Here is a 19102-nt window from a genome sequence, read left to right as displayed (position 1 = left end):
ACATTCTGGTAAGTGCACAAGTATGCACAAAATGTTAGGGACTTTTGCCAGATTTATCGGTGGATCTTGCATATTTTTTTCAGAGGCTAGATATTGCCTAGAAATGCTTTTTAACATAGAGATGTTGGAGTTATAATGTCTGGTGGGGCCTCACCCCTTCCATTGTTTGCCCACTGTAACATATTTATTACCAGCACATGTGAGTTGTGACTCTGCTTTATAAAACTTATCATATATTAGGACAATGAATGTATCAGAAGGTGCGATTGAGATGTTTGCCTATGTATTTGTTTATTTTTTTATATATGGCTGATTAATCTGTACATGAAATTTCCATTTTGTGACATGTTGCATTAAAATATATCCTGCTTGCAGAATATATAAGCATTTTCACTGCGTTGGCCGGGAATCGAACCCGGGTCAACTGCTTGGGAAGCAGCTATGCTCACCACTATACCACCAACGCCCTCTGATGTGTGTGCTCTCGGTTCTAAATATTACGTTGCCGAAATCAATGACTATCTTGCAACAGCTTCAATGGTGCATTTGGTTTAGATACCAACATGAGAAGTAGTAGAACGTTTTTTGCAGAGGGTAAGGAACTGGGGATTGAAACCAAGGACAAAGTTGTGCAGAAGAGAAGAAATGAAAAGCAACAGTACAAATAGTAGAAATCAGCATATATAGGCAGCATGGGAAGCAAAGCAGGGAAGAGAAAGAGAGAACATTCCATGAAATGCCCAGGAGATAGATAAGAGCAGAAAAAAAGGGAAGAATGAAATTCAAAGCATGCCCAGAAAGTTGTGTGAAGCTCCCACCAGTCATTTATGGTTATAGTTGTGTGTCTTTGCTTTCAAAGTACAGGGTTGATCCTTTCACGAACACTCTTGTATTACACAGACATAGATAGTTGAGAAGTCTTTTTTCACATAGCTGGCACAAGCTTGCGCTTTTCCTTTCTGGCAGTGTGGAAATGACAGCTTGGTCCTTGGAAGGAAAATCAAGCAAAATTAGCAGAGGATGGTTTCGATCCATCGACCTCTGGGTTATGGGCCCAGCACGCTTCCGCTGTGCCACTCTGCTCGTTTGTGAAAGTGTTCTCTTTATGCAGATGAGGAGGCATTCATAGGAGTGAAGTGGGATTGGTCGGGCTCTCACCTCATTTGCCTAATTATATCGCAAGGCATGCTGGGTGCAGAAAATCTTCATCTTCCCCTCTCACAATCAGTCATAACTGAAAGTCCAGACCCTCTTAGGCACTAGCCGTTTCAGGCCTTTATCAAGACAGCAGCTCTCCGACGCTCTCTGTCTCTCTCTCTGTGATCCTAGTGCTAGCATGCTCAGGATTTGGCTTTACCTGGGAGCCAGAGATCTACCCGGTGAGGGCTTGCCCGGTGTAAGGCTTTTGAGCGTTTGGGAGCGTTCGGTACATGAGAGGACGTTGGACTGGAAACTGTGTAAATTTGAAGCATCCAACCTTCCTGCTGCAGTCGGAGGATCTTTCCATGGACATCTGCCTTTTGGATTCCTCTAAACTTGCCCTCTGATGAAACATTTTTTGAGCTGCAGTTACCTCCGACGTCTACAAGGTGGCGCTACATTCAGGTGAGGGCACAAGTATGCACAAAATGTTGGCGACTTTTGCCAGATTTATCGATGGATCTTGCATATTGTTTTCAGAGGCTAGATATTGCCTAGGAAATGCTTTTTAACATAGAGATGCTGGAGTTATAATGTGTGGTCGGGCCTCAGCCCTTTCATTGTCTGCCCACTGTAAATATTTTTTATCAGCACATGTGAGTGGTGACTCTGCTTTATGAAACTTATCATATATTAGGACAATGAATATAGCAGAAGGGGCGATTGAGATGCTTGCCTACATATTTGTTTATTTTTTATATAACGGCTGATTAATCTGTTCATTATATTTCCATTTTGTGACATGTTGCATTAAAATATATCCTGCTTGCAGAATATATTAGTATTTGTACTGCGTTGGCCGGGAATCGAACCCGGGTCAACTGCTTGGAAGGCAGCTATGCTCACCACTATACCACCAACGCCCTCTGATCTGTGTGCTCTCGGTTCTAAACATTAGGACCCTGAGTTCAATGACTATCTTGCACCAGCTTGAATGGTGCATTTGGTTTAGATACCAACATGAAAAGCAATAGAAAGTTTTTTGCAGAGGGTAAGGAACTGGGATTGAAACCAAGGACAAAGCTGTGCAGAAGAGAAGAATGGAAAGCTGCATTACAAATAATAGATAAGAATATATAGAGGCAGCATGAGAAGCAAAACAGGGAAGAGAAATACAGAGCATTCAATTAATTGCCCAGGAGATAGATAAGAGCAGAACAAAAAGGGAAGAATGAAATTCAAAGCCTGCCCATAAAAGTGTTTGAAGGTCCCACCAGTCATTTATGCTTATTATTGTGTGTCTTTACTTTCAAAGTACAGGGTGGATCCTTTGATGATCCCTCTCTTGTATTTCAGCAGACACAGATATTTGAGAAGTCTTTTCTCACATAGCTGGCACAAGCTTGTGCTTTTCCTTGCTGTCAGCGGGGAAAAGACAGCTTGGTCCTTGGAAGGAAAATCAAGCAAAATTAGCAGAGGATGGTTTCGATCCATCGACCTCTGGGTTATGGGCCCAGCACGCTTCCGCTGCGCCACTCTGCTCTGTTGTGAAAGTGTTCTTTTTATGCAGATAGGGAGCATTAAGCAGAGTAGCGTGGGATTGGTCCAGCTCTCACCTCATTTGCATAAGTATATTGCAAGGCATGCTGGGTGCAGAAAAACTTCATCTTCCCCTCTCACAATCAGTCATAACTGAAAGTCAGACACTCTTAGGCACTAGCCGTTTCAGACCTTTATCAAGACAGCAGGTCTTGAACCCTCTCTCTCTCTCTCTCTCTCTCTCTGTGATCCTAGCACTAGCATGCTCAGGATTTGGCTTTACCTGGGAGCCAGAGATCTACCCGGTGAGGGCTTGCCCGGTGTGAGGCTTTTGAGCGTTTGGGAGCGTTCGGGACGTGAGTGGACGTTGGACAGGAAACTCTGCGAATTTGAAGCATCCAACATTCCTGCTGCAGTGAGCGGCTCTTTCCATGGACATCTGCCTCTAGGATTCCTCTCAACTTGCCTTCTGATAAAACATTTTGGGAGCAGCAATTACCTTCGACAGCTACAAGGTGGCTCTACATTCTGGTAAGTGCACAAGTATGCACAAAATGTTAGGGACTTTTGCCAGATTTATCGGTGGATCTTGCATATTTTTTTCAGAGGCTAGATATTGCCTAGAAATGCTTTTTAACATAGAGATGTTGGAGTTATAATGTCTGGTGGGGCCTCACCCCTTCCATTGTTTGCCCACTGTAACATATTTATTACCAGCACATGTGAGTTGTGACTCTGCTTTATAAAACTTATCATATATTAGGACAATGAATGTATCAGAAGGTGCGATTGAGATGTTTGCCTATGTATTTGTTTATTTTTTTATATATGGCTGATTAATCTGTACATGAAATTTCCATTTTGTGACATGTTGCATTAAAATATATCCTGCTTGCAGAATATATAAGCATTTTCACTGCGTTGGCCGGGAATCGAACCCGGGTCAACTGCTTGGGAAGCAGCTATGCTCACCACTATACCACCAACGCCCTCTGATGTGTGTGCTCTCGGTTCTAAATATTACGTTGCCGAAATCAATGACTATCTTGCAACAGCTTCAATGGTGCATTTGGTTTAGATACCAACATGAGAAGTAGTAGAACGTTTTTTGCAGAGGGTAAGGAACTGGGGATTGAAACCAAGGACAAAGTTGTGCAGAAGAGAAGAAATGAAAAGCAACAGTACAAATAGTAGAAATCAGCATATATAGGCAGCATGGGAAGCAAAGCAGGGAAGAGAAAGAGAGAACATTCCATGAAATGCCCAGGAGATAGATAAGAGCAGAAAAAAAGGGAAGAATGAAATTCAAAGCATGCCCAGAAAGTTGTGTGAAGCTCCCACCAGTCATTTATGGTTATAGTTGTGTGTCTTTGCTTTCAAAGTACAGGGTTGATCCTTTCACGAACACTCTTGTATTACACAGACATAGATAGTTGAGAAGTCTTTTTTCACATAGCTGGCACAAGCTTGCGCTTTTCCTTTCTGGCAGTGTGGAAATGACAGCTTGGTCCTTGGAAGGAAAATCAAGCAAAATTAGCAGAGGATGGTTTCAATCCATCGACCTCTGGGTTATGGGCCCAGCACGCTTCCGCTGCGCCACTCTGCTCGTTTGTGAAAGTGTTCTCTTTATGCAGATGAGGAGGCATTCATAGGAGTGAAGTGGGATTGGTCGGGCTCTCACCTCATTTGCCTAATTATATCGCAAGGCATGCTGGGTGCAGAAAATCTTCATCTTCCCCTCTCACAATCAGTCATAACTGAAAGTCCAGACCCTCTTAGGCACTAGCCGTTTCAGGCCTTTATCAAGACAGCAGCTCTCCGACGCTCTCTGTCTCTCTCTCTCTGTGATCCTAGTGCTAGCATGCTCAGGATTTGGCTTTACCTGGGAGCCAGAGATCTACCCGGTGAGGGCTTGCCCGGTGTAAGGCTTTTGAGCGTTTGGGAGCGTTCGGTACATGAGAGGACGTTGGACTGGAAACTGTGTAAATTTGAAGCATCCAACCTTCCTGCTGCAGTCGGAGGATCTTTCCATGGACATCTGCCTTTTGGATTCCTCTAAACTTGCCCTCTGATGAAACATTTTTTGAGCTGCAGTTACCTCCGACGTCTACAAGGTGGCGCTACATTCAGGTGAGGGCACAAGTATGCACAAAATGTTGGCGACTTTTGCCAGATTTATCGATGGATCTTGCATATTGTTTTCAGAGGCTAGATATTGCCTAGGAAATGCTTTTTAACATAGAGATGCTGGAGTTATAATGTGTGGTCGGGCCTCAGCCCTTTCATTGTCTGCCCACTGTAAATATTTTTTATCAGCACATGTGAGTGGTGACTCTGCTTTATGAAACTTATCATATATTAGGACAATGAATATAGCAGAAGGGGCGATTGAGATGCTTGCCTACATATTTGTTTATTTTTTATATAACGGCTGATTAATCTGTTCATTATATTTCCATTTTGTGACATGATGCATTAAATTAAAATATATCCTGCTTGCAGAATATATTAGTATTTGTACTGCGTTGGCCGGGAATCGAACCCGGGTCAACTGCTTGGAAGGCAGCTATGTTCACCACTATACCACCAACGCCCTCTGATCTGTGTGCTCTCGGTTCTAAACATTAGGACCCTGAGTTCAATGACTATCTTGCACCAGCTTGAATGGTGCATTTGGTTTAGATACCAACATGAAAAGCAATAGAAAGTTTTTTGCAGAGGGTAAGGAACTGGGATTGAAACCAAGGACAAAGCTGTGCAGAAGAGAAGAATGGAAAGCTGCATTACAAATAATAGATAAGAATATATAGAGGCAGCATGAGAAGCAAAACAGGGAAGAGAAATACAGAGCATTCAATTAATTGCCCAGGAGATAGATAAGAGCAGAACAAAAAGGGAAGAATGAAATTCAAAGCCTGCCCATAAAAGTGTTTGAAGGTCCCACCAGTCATTTATGCTTATTATTGTGTGTCTTTACTTTCAAAGTACAGGGTGGATCCTTTGATGATCCCTCTCTTGTATTTCAGCAGACACAGATATTTGAGAAGTCTTTTCTCACATAGCTGGCACAAGCTTGTGCTTTTCCTTGCTGTCAGCGTGGAAAAGACAGCTTGGTCCTTGGAAGGAAAATCAAGCAAAATTAGCAGAGGATGGTTTCGATCCATCGACCTCTGGGTTATGGGCCCAGCACGCTTCCGCTGCGCCACTCTGCTCTGTTGTGAAAGTGTTCTTTTTATGCAGATAGGGAGCATTAAGCAGAGTAGCGTGGGATTGGTCCAGCTCTCACCTCATTTGCATAAGTATATTGCAAGGCATGCTGGGTGCAGAAAAACTTCATCTTCCCCTCTCACAATCAGTCATAACTGAAAGTCAGACACTCTTAGGCACTAGCCGTTTCAGACCTTTATCAAGACAGCAGGTCTTGAACCCTCTCTCTCTCTCTCTCTCTCTCTGTGATCCTAGCACTAGCATGCTCAGGATTTGGCTTTACCTGGGAGCCAGAGATCTACCCGGTGAGAGGCTTTTGAGCGTTTGGGATCGTTGTGGACGTTGGACAGGAAACTCTGCGAATTTGAAGCATCCAACATTCCTGCTGCAGTGAGCGGCTCTTTCCATGGACATCTGCCTCTAGGATTCCTCTCAACTTGCCTTCTGATAAAACATTTTGGGAGCAGCAATTACCTTCGACAGCTACAAGGTGGCTCTACATTCTGGTAAGTGCACAAGTATGCACAAAATGTTAGGGACTTTTGCCAGATTTATCGGTGTGTCTTGCATATTTTTTTCAGAGGCTAGATATTGCCTAGAAATGCTTTTTAACATAGAGATGTTGGAGTTATAATGTCTGGTGGGGCCTCACCCCTTCCATTGTTTGCCCACTGTAACATATTTATTACCAGCACATGTGAGTTGTGACTCTGCTTTATAAAACTTATCATATATTAGGACAATGAATGTATCAGAAGGTGCGATTGAGATGTTTGCCTATGTATTTGTTTATTTTTTTATATATGGCTGATTAATCTGTACATGAAATTTCCATTTTGTGACATGTTGCATTAAAATATATCCTGCTTGCAGAATATATAAGCATTTTCACTGCGTTGGCCGGGAATCGAACCCGGGTTAACTGCTTGGGAAGCAGCTATGCTCACCACTATACCACCAACGCCCTCTGATGTGTGTGCTCTCGGTTCTAAATATTACGTTGCCGAAATCAATGACTATCTTGCAACAGCTTCAATGGTGCATTTGGTTTAGATACCAACATGAGAAGTAGTAGAACGTTTTTTGCAGAGGGTAAGGAACTGGGGATTGAAACCAAGGACAAAGTTGTGCAGAAGAGAAGAAATGAAAAGCAACAGTACAAATAGTAGAAATCAGCATATATAGGCAGCATGGGAAGCAAAGCAGGGAAGAGAAAGAGAGAACATTCCATGAAATGCCCAGGAGATAGATAAGAGCAGAAAAAAAGGGAAGAATGAAATTCAAAGCATGCCTAGAAAGTTGTGTGAAGCTCCCACCAGTCATTTATGGTTATAGTTGTGTGTCTTTGCTTTCAAAGTACAGGGTTGATCCTTTCACGAACACTCTTGTATTACACAGACATAGATAGTTGAGAAGTCTTTTTTCACATAGCTGGCACAAGCTTGCGCTTTTCCTTTCTGGCAGTGTGGAAATGACAGCTTGGTCCTTGGAAGGAAAATCAAGCAAAATTAGCAGAGAATGGTTTCGATCCATCGACCTCTGGGTTATGGGCCCAGCACGCTTCCGCTGCGCCACTCTGCTCGTTTGTGAAAGTGTTCTCTTTATGCAGATGAGGAGGCATTCATAGGAGTGAAGTGGGATTGGTCGGGCTCTCACCTCATTTGCCTAATTATATCGCAAGGCATGCTGGGTGCAGAAAATCTTCATCTTCCCCTCTCACAATCAGTCATAACTGAAAGTCCAGACCCTCTTAGGCACTAGCCGTTTCAGGCCTTTATCAAGACAGCAGCTCTCCGACGCTCTCTGTCTCTCTCTCTGTGATCCTAGTGCTAGCATGCTCAGGATTTGGCTTTACCTGGGAGCCAGAGATCTACCCGGTGAGGGCTTGCCCGGTGTAAGGCTTTTGAGCGTTTGGGAGCGTTCGGTACATGAGAGGACGTTGGACTGGAAACTGTGTAAATTTGAAGCATCCAACCTTCCTGCTGCAGTCGGAGGATCTTTCCATGGACATCTGCCTTTTGGATTCCTCTAAACTTGCCCTCTGATGAAACATTTTTTGAGCTGCAGTTACCTCCGACGTCTACAAGGTGGCGCTACATTCAGGTGAGGGCACAAGTATGCACAAAATGTTGGCGACTTTTGCCAGATTTATCGATGGATCTTGCATATTGTTTTCAGAGGCTAGATATTGCCTAGGAAATGCTTTTTAACATAGAGATGCTGGAGTTATAATGTGTGGTCGGGCCTCAGCCCTTTCATTGTCTGCCCACTGTAAATATTTTTTATCAGCACATGTGAGTGGTGACTCTGCTTTATGAAACTTATCATATATTAGGACAATGAATATAGCAGAAGGGGCGATTGAGATGCTTGCCTACATATTTGTTTATTTTTTATATAACGGCTGATTAATCTGTTCATTATATTTCCATTTTGTGACATGTTGCATTAAAATATATCCTGCTTGCAGAATATATTAGTATTTGTACTGCGTTGGCCGGGAATCGAACCCGGGTCAACTGCTTGGAAGACAGCTATGCTCACCACTATACCACCAACGCCCTCTGATCTGTGTGCTCTCGGTTCTAAACATTAGGACCCTGAGTTCAATGACTATCTTGCACCAGCTTGAATGGTGCATTTGGTTTAGATACCAACATGAAAAGCAATAGAAAGTTTTTTGCAGAGGGTAAGGAACTGGGATTGAAACCAAGGACAAAGCTGTGCAGAAGAGAAGAATGGAAAGCTGCATTACAAATAATAGATAATAATATATAGAGGCAGCATGGGAAGCAAAACAGGGAAGAGAAATACAGAACATTCAATTAATTGCCCATGAGATAGATAAGAGCAGAACAAAAAGGGAAGAATGAAATTCAAAGCCTGCCCATAAAAGTGTTTGAAGGTCCCACCAGTCATTTATGCTTATTATTGTGTGTCTTTACTTTCAAAGTACAGGGTGGATCCTTTGATGATCCCTCTCTTGTATTTCAGCAGACACAGATATTTGAGAAGTCTTTTCTCACATAGCTGGCACAAGCTTGTGCTTTTCCTTGCTGTCAGCGTGGAAAAGACAGCTTGGTCCTTGGAAGGAAAATCAAGCAAAATTAGCAGAGGATGGTTTCGATCCATCGACCTCTGGGTTATGGGCCCAGCACGCTTCCGCTGCGCCACTCTGCTCTGTTGTGAAAGTGTTCTTTTTATGCAGATAGGGAGCATTAAGCAGAGTAGCGTGGGATTGGTCCGGCTCTCACCTCATTTGCATAAGTATATTGCAAGGCATGCTGGGTGCAGAAAAACTTCATCTTCCCCTCTCACAATCAGTCATAACTGAAAGTCAGACACTCTTAGGCACTAGCCGTTTCAGACCTTTATCAAGACAGCAGGTCTTGAACCCTCTCTCTCTCTCTCTCTCTCTCTCTCTCTCTGTGATCCTAGCACTAGCATGCTCAGGATTTGGCTTTACCTGGGAGCCAGAGATCTACCCCGTGAGGGCTTGCCCGGTGTGAGGCTTTTGAGCGTTTGGGAGCGTTCGGGACGTGAGTGGACGTTGGACAGGAAACTCTGCGAATTTGAAGCATCCAACATTCCTGCTGCAGTGAGCGGCTCTTTCCATGGACATCTGCCTCTAGGATTCCTCTCAACTTGCCTTCTGATAAAACATTTTGGGAGCAGCAATTACCTTCGACAGCTACAAGGTGGCTCTACATTCTGGTAAGTGCACAAGTATGCACAAAATGTTAGGGTCTTTTGCCAGATTTATCGGTGGATCTTGCATATTTTTTTCAGAGGCTAGATATTGCCTAGAAATGCTTTTTAACATAGAGATGTTGGAGGTATAATGTCTGGTGGGGCCTCACCCCTTCCATTGTTTGCCCACTGTAACATATTTATTACCAGCACATGTGAGTTGTGACTCTGCTTTATAAAACTTATCATATATTAGGACAATGAATGTATCAGAAGGTGCGATTGAGATGTTTGCCTATGTATTTGTTTATTTTTTTATATATGGCTGATTAATCTGTACATGAAATTTCCATTTTGTGACATGTTGCATTAAAATATATCCTGCTTGCAGAATATATAAGCATTTTCACTGCGTTGGCCGGGAATCGAACCCAGGTCAACTGCTTGGGAAGCAGCTATGCTCACCACTATACCACCAACGCCCTCTGATGTGTGTGCTCTCGGTTCTAAATATTACGTTGCCGAAATCAATGACTATCTTGCAACAGCTTCAATGGTGCATTTGGTTTAGATACCAACATGAGAAGTAGTAGAACGTTTTTTGCAGAGGGTAAGGAACTGGGGATTGAAACCAAGGACAAAGTTGTGCAGAAGAGAAGAAATGAAAAGCAACAGTACAAATAGTAGAAATCAGCATATATAGGCAGCATGGGAAGCAAAGCAGGGAAGAGAAAGAGAGAACATTCCATGAAATGCCCAGGAGATAGATAAGAGCAGAAAAAAAGGGAAGAATGAAATTCAAAGCATGCCCAGAAAGTTGTGTGAAGCTCCCACCAGTCATTTATGGTTATAGTTGTGTGTCTTTGCTTTCAAAGTACAGGGTTGATCCTTTCACGAACACTCTTGTATTACACAGACATAGATAGTTGAGAAGTCTTTTTTCACATAGCTGGCACAAGCTTGCGCTTTTCCTTTCTGGCAGTGTGGAAATGACAGCTTGGTCCTTGGAAGGAAAATCAAGCAAAATTAGCAGAGAATGGTTTCGATCCATCGACCTCTGGGTTATGGGCCCAGCACGCTTCCGCTGCGCCACTCTGCTCGTTTGTGAAAGTGTTCTCTTTATGCAGATGAGGAGGCATTCATAGGAGTGAAGTGGGATTGGTCGGGCTCTCACCTCATTTGCCTAATTATATCGCAAGGCATGCTGGGTGCAGAAAATCTTCATCTTCCCCTCTCACAATCAGTCATAACTGAAAGTCCAGACCCTCTTAGGCACTAGCCGTTTCAGGCCTTTATCAAGACAGCAGCTCTCCGACGCTCTCTGTCTCTCTCTCTGTGATCCTAGTGCTAGCATGCTCAGGATTTGGCTTTACCTGGGAGCCAGAGATCTACCCGGTGAGGGCTTGCCCGGTGTAAGGCTTTTGAGCGTTTGGGAGCGTTCGGTACATGAGAGGACGTTGGACTGGAAACTGTGTAAATTTGAAGCATCCAACCTTCCTGCTGCAGTCGGAGGATCTTTCCATGGACATCTGCCTTTTGGATTCCTCTAAACTTGCCCTCTGATGAAACATTTTTTGAGCTGCAGTTACCTCCGACGTCTACAAGGTGGCGCTACATTCAGGTGAGGGCACAAGTATGCACAAAATGTTGGCGACTTTTGCCAGATTTATCGATGGATCTTGCATATTGTTTTCAGAGGCTAGATATTGCCTAGGAAATGCTTTTTAACATAGAGATGCTGGAGTTATAATGTGTGGTCGGGCCTCAGCCCTTTCATTGTCTGCCCACTGTAAATATTTTTTATCAGCACATGTGAGTGGTGACTCTGCTTTATGAAACTTATCATATATTAGGACAATGAATATAGCAGAAGGGGCGATTGAGATGCTTGCCTACATATTTGTTTATTTTTTATATAACGGCTGATTAATCTGTTCATTATATTTCCATTTTGTGACATGTTGCATTAAATTAAAATATATCCTGCTTGCAGAATATATTAGTATTTGTACTGCGTTGGCCGGGAATCGAACCCGGGTCAACTGCTTGGAAGGCAGCTATGCTCACCACTATACCACCAACGCCCTCTGATCTGTGTGCTCTCGGTTCTAAACATTAGGACCCTGAGTTCAATGACTATCTTGCACCAGCTTGAATGGTGCACTTGGTTTAGATACCAACATGAAAAGCAATAGAAAGTTTTTTGCAGAGGGTAAGGAACTGGGATTGAAACCAAGGACAAAGCTGTGCAGAAGAGAAGAATGGAAAGCTGCATTACAAATAATAGATAAGAATATATAGAGGCAGCATGAGAAGCAAAACAGGGAAGAGAAATACAGAGCATTCAATTAATTGCCCAGGAGATAGATAAGAGCAGAACAAAAAGGGAAGAATGAAATTCAAAGCCTGCCCATAAAAGTGTTTGAAGGTCCCACCAGTCATTTATGCTTATTATTGTGTGTCTTTACTTTCAAAGTACAGGGTGGATCCTTTGATGATCCCTCTCTTGTATTTCAGCAGACACAGATATTTGAGAAGTCTTTTCTCACATAGCTGGCACAAGCTTGTGCTTTTCCTTGCTGTCAGCGTGGAAAAGACAGCTTGGTCCTTGGAAGGAAAATCAAGCAAAATTAGCAGAGGATGGTTTCGATCCATCGACCTCTGCGTTATGGGCCCAGCACGCTTCCGCTGCGCCACTCTGCTCTGTTGTGAAAGTGTTCTTTTTATGCAGATAGGGAGCATTAAGCAGAGTAGCGTGGGATTGGTCCAGCTCTCACCTCATTTGCATAAGTATATTGCAGGGCATGCTGGGTGCAGAAAAACTTCATCTTCCCCTCTCACAATCAGTCATAACTGAAAGTCAGACACTCTTAGGCACTAGCCGTTTCAGACCTTTATCAAGACAGCAGGTCTTGAACCCTCTCTCTCTCTCTCTCTCTCTCTCTGTGATCCTAGCACTAGCATGCTCAGGATTTGGCTTTACCTGGGAGCCAGAGATCTACCCGGTGAGGGCTTGCCCGGTGTGAGGCTTTTGAGCGTTTGGGAGCGTTGTGGACGTTGGACAGGAAACTCTGCGAATTTGAAGCATCCAACATTCCTGCTGCAGTGAGCGGCTCTTTCCATGGACATCTGCCTCTAGGATTCCTCTCAACTTGCCTTCTGATAAAACATTTTGGGAGCAGCAATTACCTTCGACAGCTACAAGGTGGCTCTACATTCTGGTAAGTGCACAAGTATGCACAAAATGTTAGGGACTTTTGCCAGATTTATCGGTGGATCTTGCATATTTTTTTCAGAGGCTAGATATTGCCTAGAAATGCTTTTTAACATAGAGATGTTGGAGTTATAATGTCTGGTGGGGCCTCACCCCTTCCATTGTTTGCCCACTGTAACATATTTATTACCAGCACATGTGAGTTGTGACTCTGCTTTATAAAACTTATCATATATTAGGACAATGAATGTATCAGAAGGTGCGATTGAGATGTTTGCCTATGTATTTGTTTATTTTTTTATATATGGCTGATTAATCTGTACATGAAATTTCCATTTTGTGACATGTTGCATTAAAATATATCCTGCTTGCAGAATATATAAGCATTTTCACTGCGTTGGCCGGGAATCGAACCCGGGTCAACTGCTTGGGAAGCAGCTATGCTCACCACTATACCACCAACGCCCTCTGATGTGTGTGCTCTCGGTTCTAAATATTACGTTGCCGAAATCAATGACTATCTTGCAACAGCTTCAATGGTGCATTTGGTTTAGATACCAACATGAGAAGTAGTAGAACGTTTTTTGCAGAGGGTAAGGAACTGGGGATTGAAACCAAGGACAAAGTTGTGCAGAAGAGAAGAAATGAAAAGCAACAGTACAAATAGTAGAAATCAGCATATATAGGCAGCATGGGAAGCAAAGCAGGGAAGAGAAAGAGAGAACATTCCATGAAATGCCCAGGAGATAGATAAGAGCAGAAAAAAAGGGAAGAATGAAATTCAAAGCATGCCCAGAAAGTTGTGTGAAGCTCCCACCAGTCATTTATGGTTATAGTTGTGTGTCTTTGCTTTCAAAGTACAGGGTTGATCCTTTCACGAACACTCTTGTATTACACAGACATAGATAGTTGAGAAGTCTTTTTTCACATAGCTGGCACAAGCTTGCGCTTTTCCTTTCTGGCAGTGTGGAAATGACAGCTTGGTCCTTGGAAGGAAAATCAAGCAAAATTAGCAGAGGATGGTTTCAATCCATCGACCTCTGGGTTATGGGCCCAGCACGCTTCCGCTGCGCCACTCTGCTCGTTTGTGAAAGTGTTCTCTTTATGCAGATGAGGAGGCATTCATAGGAGTGAAGTGGGATTGGTCGGGCTCTCACCTCATTTGCCTAATTATATCGCAAGGCATGCTGGGTGCAGAAAATCTTCATCTTCCCCTCTCACAATCAGTCATAACTGAAAGTCCAGACCCTCTTAGGCACTAGCCGTTTCAGGCCTTTATCAAGACAGCAGCTCTCCGACGCTCTCTGTCTCTCTCTCTGTGATCCTAGTGCTAGCATGCTCAGGATTTGGCTTTACCTGGGAGCCAGAGATCTACCCGGTGAGGGCTTGCCCGGTGTAAGGCTTTTGAGCGTTTGGGAGCGTTCGGTACATGAGAGGACGTTGGACTGGAAACTGTGTAAATTTGAAGCATCCAACCTTCCTGCTGCAGTCGGAGGATCTTTCCATGGACATCTGCCTTTTGGATTCCTCTAAACTTGCCCTCTGATGAAACATTTTTTGAGCTGCAGTTACCTCCGACGTCTACAAGGTGGCGCTACATTCAGGTGAGGGCACAAGTATGCACAAAATGTTGGCGACTTTTGCCAGATTTATCGATGGATCTTGCATATTGTTTTCAGAGGCTAGATATTGCCTAGGAAATGCTTTTTAACATAGAGATGCTGGAGTTATAATGTGTGGTCGGGCCTCAGCCCTTTCATTGTCTGCCCACTGTAAATATTTTTTATCAGCACATGTGAGTGGTGACTCTGCTTTATGAAACTTATCATATATTAGGACAATGAATATAGCAGAAGGGGCGATTGAGATGCTTGCCTACATATTTGTTTATTTTTTATATAACGGCTGATTAATCTGTTCATTATATTTCCATTTTGTGACATGATGCATTAAATTAAAATATATCCTGCTTGCAGAATATATTAGTATTTGTACTGCGTTGGCCGGGAATCGAACCCGGGTCAACTGCTTGGAAGGCAGCTATGTTCACCACTATACCACCAACGCCCTCTGATCTGTGTGCTCTCGGTTCTAAACATTAGGACCCTGAGTTCAATGACTATCTTGCACCAGCTTGAATGGTGCATTTGGTTTAGATACCAACATGAAAAGCAATAGAAAGTTTTTTGCAGAGGGTAAGGAACTGGGATTGAAACCAAGGACAAAGCTGTGCAGAAGAGAAGAATGGAAAGCTGCATTACAAATAATAGATAAGAATATATAGAGGCAGCATGAGAAGCAAAACAGGGAAGAGAAATACAGAGCATTCAATTAATTGCCCAGGAGATAGATAAGAGCAGAACAAAAAGGGAAGAATGAAATTCAAAGCCTGCCCATAAAAGTGTTTGAAGGTCCCACCAGTCATTTATGCTTATTATTGTGTGTCTTTACTTTCAAAGTACAGGGTGGATCCTTTGATGATCCCTCTCTTGTATTTCAGCAGACACAGATATTTGAGAAGTCTTTTCTCACATAGCTGGCACAAGCTTGTGCTTTTCCTTGCTGTCAGCGTGGAAAAGACAGCTTGGTCCTTGGAAGGAAAATCAAGCAAAATTAGCAGAGGATGGTTTCGATCCATCGACCTCTGGGTTATGGGCCCAGCACGCTTCCGCTGCGCCACTCTGCTCTGTTGTGAAAGTGTTCTTTTTATGCAGATAGGGAGCATTAAGCAGAGTAGCGTGGGATTGGTCCAGCTCTCACCTCATTTGCATAAGTATATTGCAAGGCATGCTGGGTGCAGAAAAACTTCATCTTCCCCTCTCACAATCAGTCATAACTGAAAGTCAGACACTCTTAGGCACTAGCCGTTTCAGACCTTTATCAAGACAGCAGGTCTTGAACCCTCTCTCTCTCTCTCTGTGATCCTAGCACTAGCATGCTCAGGATTTGGCTTTACCTGGGAGCCAGAGATCTACCCGGTGAGAGGCTTTTGAGCGTTTGGGAGCGTTGTGGACGTTGGACAGGAAACTCTGCGAATTTGAAGCATCCAACATTCCTGCTGCAGTGAGCGGCTCTTTCCATGGACATCTGCCTCTAGGATTCCTCTCAACTTGCCTTCTGATAAAACATTTTGGGAGCAGCAATTACCTTCGACAGCTACAAGGTGGCTCTACATTCTGGTAAGTGCACAAGTATGCACAAAATGTTAGGGACTTTTGCCAGATTTATCGGTGGATCTTGCATATTTTTTTCAGAGGCTAGATATTGCCTAGAAATGCTTTTTAACATAGAGATGTTGGAGTTATAATGTCTGGTGGGGCCTCACCCCTTCCATTGTTTGCCCACTGTAACATATTTATTACCAGCACATGTGAGTTGTGACTCTGCTTTATAAAACTTATCATATATTAGGACAATGAATGTATCAGAAGGTGCGATTGAGATGTTTGCCTATGTATTTGTTTATTTTTTTTATATATGGCTGATTAATCTGTACATGAAATTTCCATTTTGTGACATGTTGCATTAAAATATATCCTGCTTGCAGAATATATAAGCATTTTCACTGCGTTGGCCGGGAATCGAACCCGGGTTAACTGCTTGGGAAGCAGCTATGCTCACCACTATACCACCAACGCCCTCTGATGTGTGTGCTCTCGGTTCTAAATATTACGTTGCCGAAATCAATGACTATCTTGCAACAGCTTCAATGGTGCATTTGGTTTAGATACCAACATGAGAAGTAGTAGAACGTTTTTTGCAGAGGGTAAGGAACTGGGGATTGAAACCAAGGACAAAGTTGTGCAGAAGAGAAGAAATGAAAAGCAACAGTACAAATAGTAGAAATCAGCATATATAGGCAGCATGGGAAGCAAAGCAGGGAAGAGAAAGAGAGAACATTCCATGAAATGCCCAGGAGATAGATAAGAGCAGAAAAAAAGGGAAGAATGAAATTCAAAGCATGCCTAGAAAGTTGTGTGAAGCTCCCACCAGTCATTTATGGTTATAGTTGTGTGTCTTTGCTTTCAAAGTACAGGGTTGATCCTTTCACGAACACTCTTGTATTACACAGACATAGATAGTTGAGAAGTCTTTTTTCACATAGCTGGCACAAGCTTGCGCTTTTCCTTTCTGGCAGTGTGGAAATGACAGCTTGGTCCTTGGAAGGAAAATCAAGCAAAATTAGCAGAGAATGGTTTCGATCCATCGACCTCTGGGTTATGGGCCCAGCACGCTTCCGCTGCGCCACTCTGCTCGTTTGTGAAAGTGTTCTCTTTATGCAGATGAGGAGGCATTCATAGGAGTGAAGTGGGATTGGTCGGGCTCTCACCTCATTTGCCTAATTATATCGCAAGGCATGCTGGGTGCAGAAAATCTTCATCTTCCCCTCTCACAATCAGTCATAACTGAAAGTCCAGACCCTCTTAGGCACTAGCCGTTTCAGGCCTTTATCAAGACAGCAGCTCTCCGACGCTCTCTGTCTCTCTCTCTGTGATCCTAGTGCTAGCATGCTCAGGATTTGGCTTTACCTGGGAGCCAGAGATCTACCCGGTGAGGGCTTGCCCGGTGTAAGGCTTTTGAGCGTTTGGGAGCGTTCGGTACATGAGAGGACGTTGGACTGGAAACTGTGTAAATTTGAAGCATCCAACCTTCCTGCTGCAGTCGGAGGATCTTTCCATGGACATCTGCCTTTTGGATTCCTCTAAACTTGCCCTCTGATGAAACATTTTTTGAGCTGCAGTTACCTCCGACGTCTACAAGGTGGCGCTACATTCAGGTGAGGGCACAAGTATGCACAAAATGTTGGCGACTTTTGCCAGATTTATCGATGGATCTTGCATATTGTTTTCAGAGGCTAGATATTGCCTAGGAAATGCTTTTTAACATAGAGATGCTGGAGTTATAATGTGTGGTCGGGCCTCAGCCCTTTCATTGTCTGCCCACTGTAAATATTTTTTATCAGCACATGTGAGTGGTGACTCTGCTTTATGAAACTTATCATATATTAGGACAATGAATATAGCAGAAGGGGCGATTGAGATGCTTGCCTACATATTTGTTTATTTTTTATATAACGGCTGATTAATCTGTTCATTATATTTCCATTTTGTGACATGTTGCATTAAAATATATCCTGCTTGCAGAATATATTAGTATTTGTACTGCGTTGGCCGGGAATCGAACCCGGGTCAACTGCTTGGAAGACAGCTATGCTCACCACTATACCACCAACGCCCTCTGATCTGTGTGCTCTCGGTTCTAAACATTAGGACCCTGAGTTCAATGACTATCTTGCACCAGCTTGAATGGTGCATTTGGTTTAGATACCAACATGAAAAGCAATAGAAAGTTTTTTGCAGAGGGTAAGGAACTGGGATTGAAACCAAGGACAAAGCTGTGCAGAAGAGAAGAATGGAAAGCTGCATTACAAATAATAGATAATAATATATAGAGGCAGCATGGGAAGCAAAACAGGGAAGAGAAATACAGAACATTCAATTAATTGCCCATGAGATAGATAAGAGCAGAACAAAAAGGGAAGAATGAAATTCAAAGCCTGCCCATAAAAGTGTTTGAAGGTCCCACCAGTCATTTATGCTTATTATTGTGTGTCTTTACTTTCAAAGTACAGGGTGGATCCTTTGATGATCCCTCTCTTGTATTTCAGCAGACACAGATATTTGAGAAGTCTTTTCTCACATAGCTGGCACAAGCTTGTGCTTTTCCTTGCTGTCAGCGTGGAAAAGACAGCTTGGTCCTTGGAAGGAAAATCAAGCAAAATTAGCAGAGGATGGTTTCGATCCATCGACCTCTGGGTTATGGGCCCAGCACGCTTCCGCTGCGCCACTCTGCTCTGTTGTGAAAGTGTTCTTTTTATGCAGATAGGGAGCATTAAGCAGAGTAGCGTGGGATTGGTCCGGCTCTCACCTCATTTGCATAAGTATATTGCAAGGCATGCTGGGTGCAGAAAAACTTCATCTTCCCCTCTCACAATCAGTCATAACTGAAAGTCAGACACTCTTAGGCACTAGCCGTTTCAGACCTTTATCAAGACAGCAGGTCTTGAACCCTCTCTCTCTCTCTCTCTCTCTCTCTCTCTGTGATCCTAGCACTAGCATGCTCAGGATTTGGCTTTACCTGGGAGCCAGAGATCTACCCCGTGAGGGCTTGCCCGGTGTGAGGCTTTTGAGCGTTTGGGAGCGTTCGGGACGTGAGTGGACGTTGGACAGGAAACTCTGCGAATTTGAAGCATCCAACATTCCTGCTGCAGTGAGCGGCTCTTTCCATGGACATCTGCCTCTAGGATTCCTC

The 19102-nt window shown here is 43.4% G+C and overlaps 16 non-coding genes across 16 annotated transcripts; all 16 read right to left on the bottom strand.

The window, feature by feature from the left end:
• Nucleotides 1–394: 394 nt before the first annotated feature.
• On the bottom strand, nucleotides 395–466 carry TRNAG-CCC (transfer RNA glycine (anticodon CCC)). The gene has a single exon. It is a non-coding gene; the product is annotated as a tRNA-Gly (tRNA).
• Nucleotides 467–1991: 1525 nt separating this feature from the next.
• Nucleotides 1992–2063, bottom strand: TRNAG-UCC (transfer RNA glycine (anticodon UCC)). The gene has a single exon. It is a non-coding gene; the product is annotated as a tRNA-Gly (tRNA).
• A 547-nt stretch (nucleotides 2064–2610) lies between these two features.
• Nucleotides 2611–2682, bottom strand: TRNAM-CAU (transfer RNA methionine (anticodon CAU)). Its single transcript has one exon. It is a non-coding gene; the product is annotated as a tRNA-Met (tRNA).
• A 914-nt stretch (nucleotides 2683–3596) lies between these two features.
• Nucleotides 3597–3668, bottom strand: TRNAG-CCC (transfer RNA glycine (anticodon CCC)). Its single transcript has one exon. It is a non-coding gene; the product is annotated as a tRNA-Gly (tRNA).
• A 1532-nt stretch (nucleotides 3669–5200) lies between these two features.
• Nucleotides 5201–5272, bottom strand: TRNAG-UCC (transfer RNA glycine (anticodon UCC)). Its single transcript has one exon. It is a non-coding gene; the product is annotated as a tRNA-Gly (tRNA).
• Nucleotides 5273–5819: 547 nt separating this feature from the next.
• Nucleotides 5820–5891, bottom strand: TRNAM-CAU (transfer RNA methionine (anticodon CAU)). The gene has a single exon. It is a non-coding gene; the product is annotated as a tRNA-Met (tRNA).
• Nucleotides 5892–6778: 887 nt separating this feature from the next.
• On the bottom strand, nucleotides 6779–6850 carry TRNAG-CCC (transfer RNA glycine (anticodon CCC)). The gene has a single exon. It is a non-coding gene; the product is annotated as a tRNA-Gly (tRNA).
• Nucleotides 6851–8375: 1525 nt separating this feature from the next.
• Nucleotides 8376–8447, bottom strand: TRNAG-UCC (transfer RNA glycine (anticodon UCC)). The gene has a single exon. It is a non-coding gene; the product is annotated as a tRNA-Gly (tRNA).
• A 547-nt stretch (nucleotides 8448–8994) lies between these two features.
• TRNAM-CAU (transfer RNA methionine (anticodon CAU)) lies at nucleotides 8995–9066 on the bottom strand. The gene has a single exon. It is a non-coding gene; the product is annotated as a tRNA-Met (tRNA).
• Nucleotides 9067–9986: 920 nt separating this feature from the next.
• TRNAG-CCC (transfer RNA glycine (anticodon CCC)) lies at nucleotides 9987–10058 on the bottom strand. The gene has a single exon. It is a non-coding gene; the product is annotated as a tRNA-Gly (tRNA).
• A 1530-nt stretch (nucleotides 10059–11588) lies between these two features.
• Nucleotides 11589–11660, bottom strand: TRNAG-UCC (transfer RNA glycine (anticodon UCC)). Its single transcript has one exon. It is a non-coding gene; the product is annotated as a tRNA-Gly (tRNA).
• Nucleotides 11661–13183: 1523 nt separating this feature from the next.
• Nucleotides 13184–13255, bottom strand: TRNAG-CCC (transfer RNA glycine (anticodon CCC)). Its single transcript has one exon. It is a non-coding gene; the product is annotated as a tRNA-Gly (tRNA).
• Nucleotides 13256–14785: 1530 nt separating this feature from the next.
• Nucleotides 14786–14857, bottom strand: TRNAG-UCC (transfer RNA glycine (anticodon UCC)). Its single transcript has one exon. It is a non-coding gene; the product is annotated as a tRNA-Gly (tRNA).
• Nucleotides 14858–15404: 547 nt separating this feature from the next.
• On the bottom strand, nucleotides 15405–15476 carry TRNAM-CAU (transfer RNA methionine (anticodon CAU)). The gene has a single exon. It is a non-coding gene; the product is annotated as a tRNA-Met (tRNA).
• Nucleotides 15477–16356: 880 nt separating this feature from the next.
• TRNAG-CCC (transfer RNA glycine (anticodon CCC)) lies at nucleotides 16357–16428 on the bottom strand. The gene has a single exon. It is a non-coding gene; the product is annotated as a tRNA-Gly (tRNA).
• A 2144-nt stretch (nucleotides 16429–18572) lies between these two features.
• Nucleotides 18573–18644, bottom strand: TRNAM-CAU (transfer RNA methionine (anticodon CAU)). The gene has a single exon. It is a non-coding gene; the product is annotated as a tRNA-Met (tRNA).
• Between the last annotated feature and the right edge of the window lie 458 nt (nucleotides 18645–19102).

This window comes from Lissotriton vulgaris, chromosome 2_1 (genome assembly GCF_964263255.1).
Source record: "Lissotriton vulgaris chromosome 2_1, aLisVul1.2, whole genome shotgun sequence".
Classification (NCBI taxonomy): domain Eukaryota; kingdom Metazoa; phylum Chordata; class Amphibia; order Caudata; family Salamandridae; genus Lissotriton; species Lissotriton vulgaris.
Note: the sequence above shows the minus strand (reverse complement) of the source record. Positions and strands in the feature narration are given on the sequence as shown.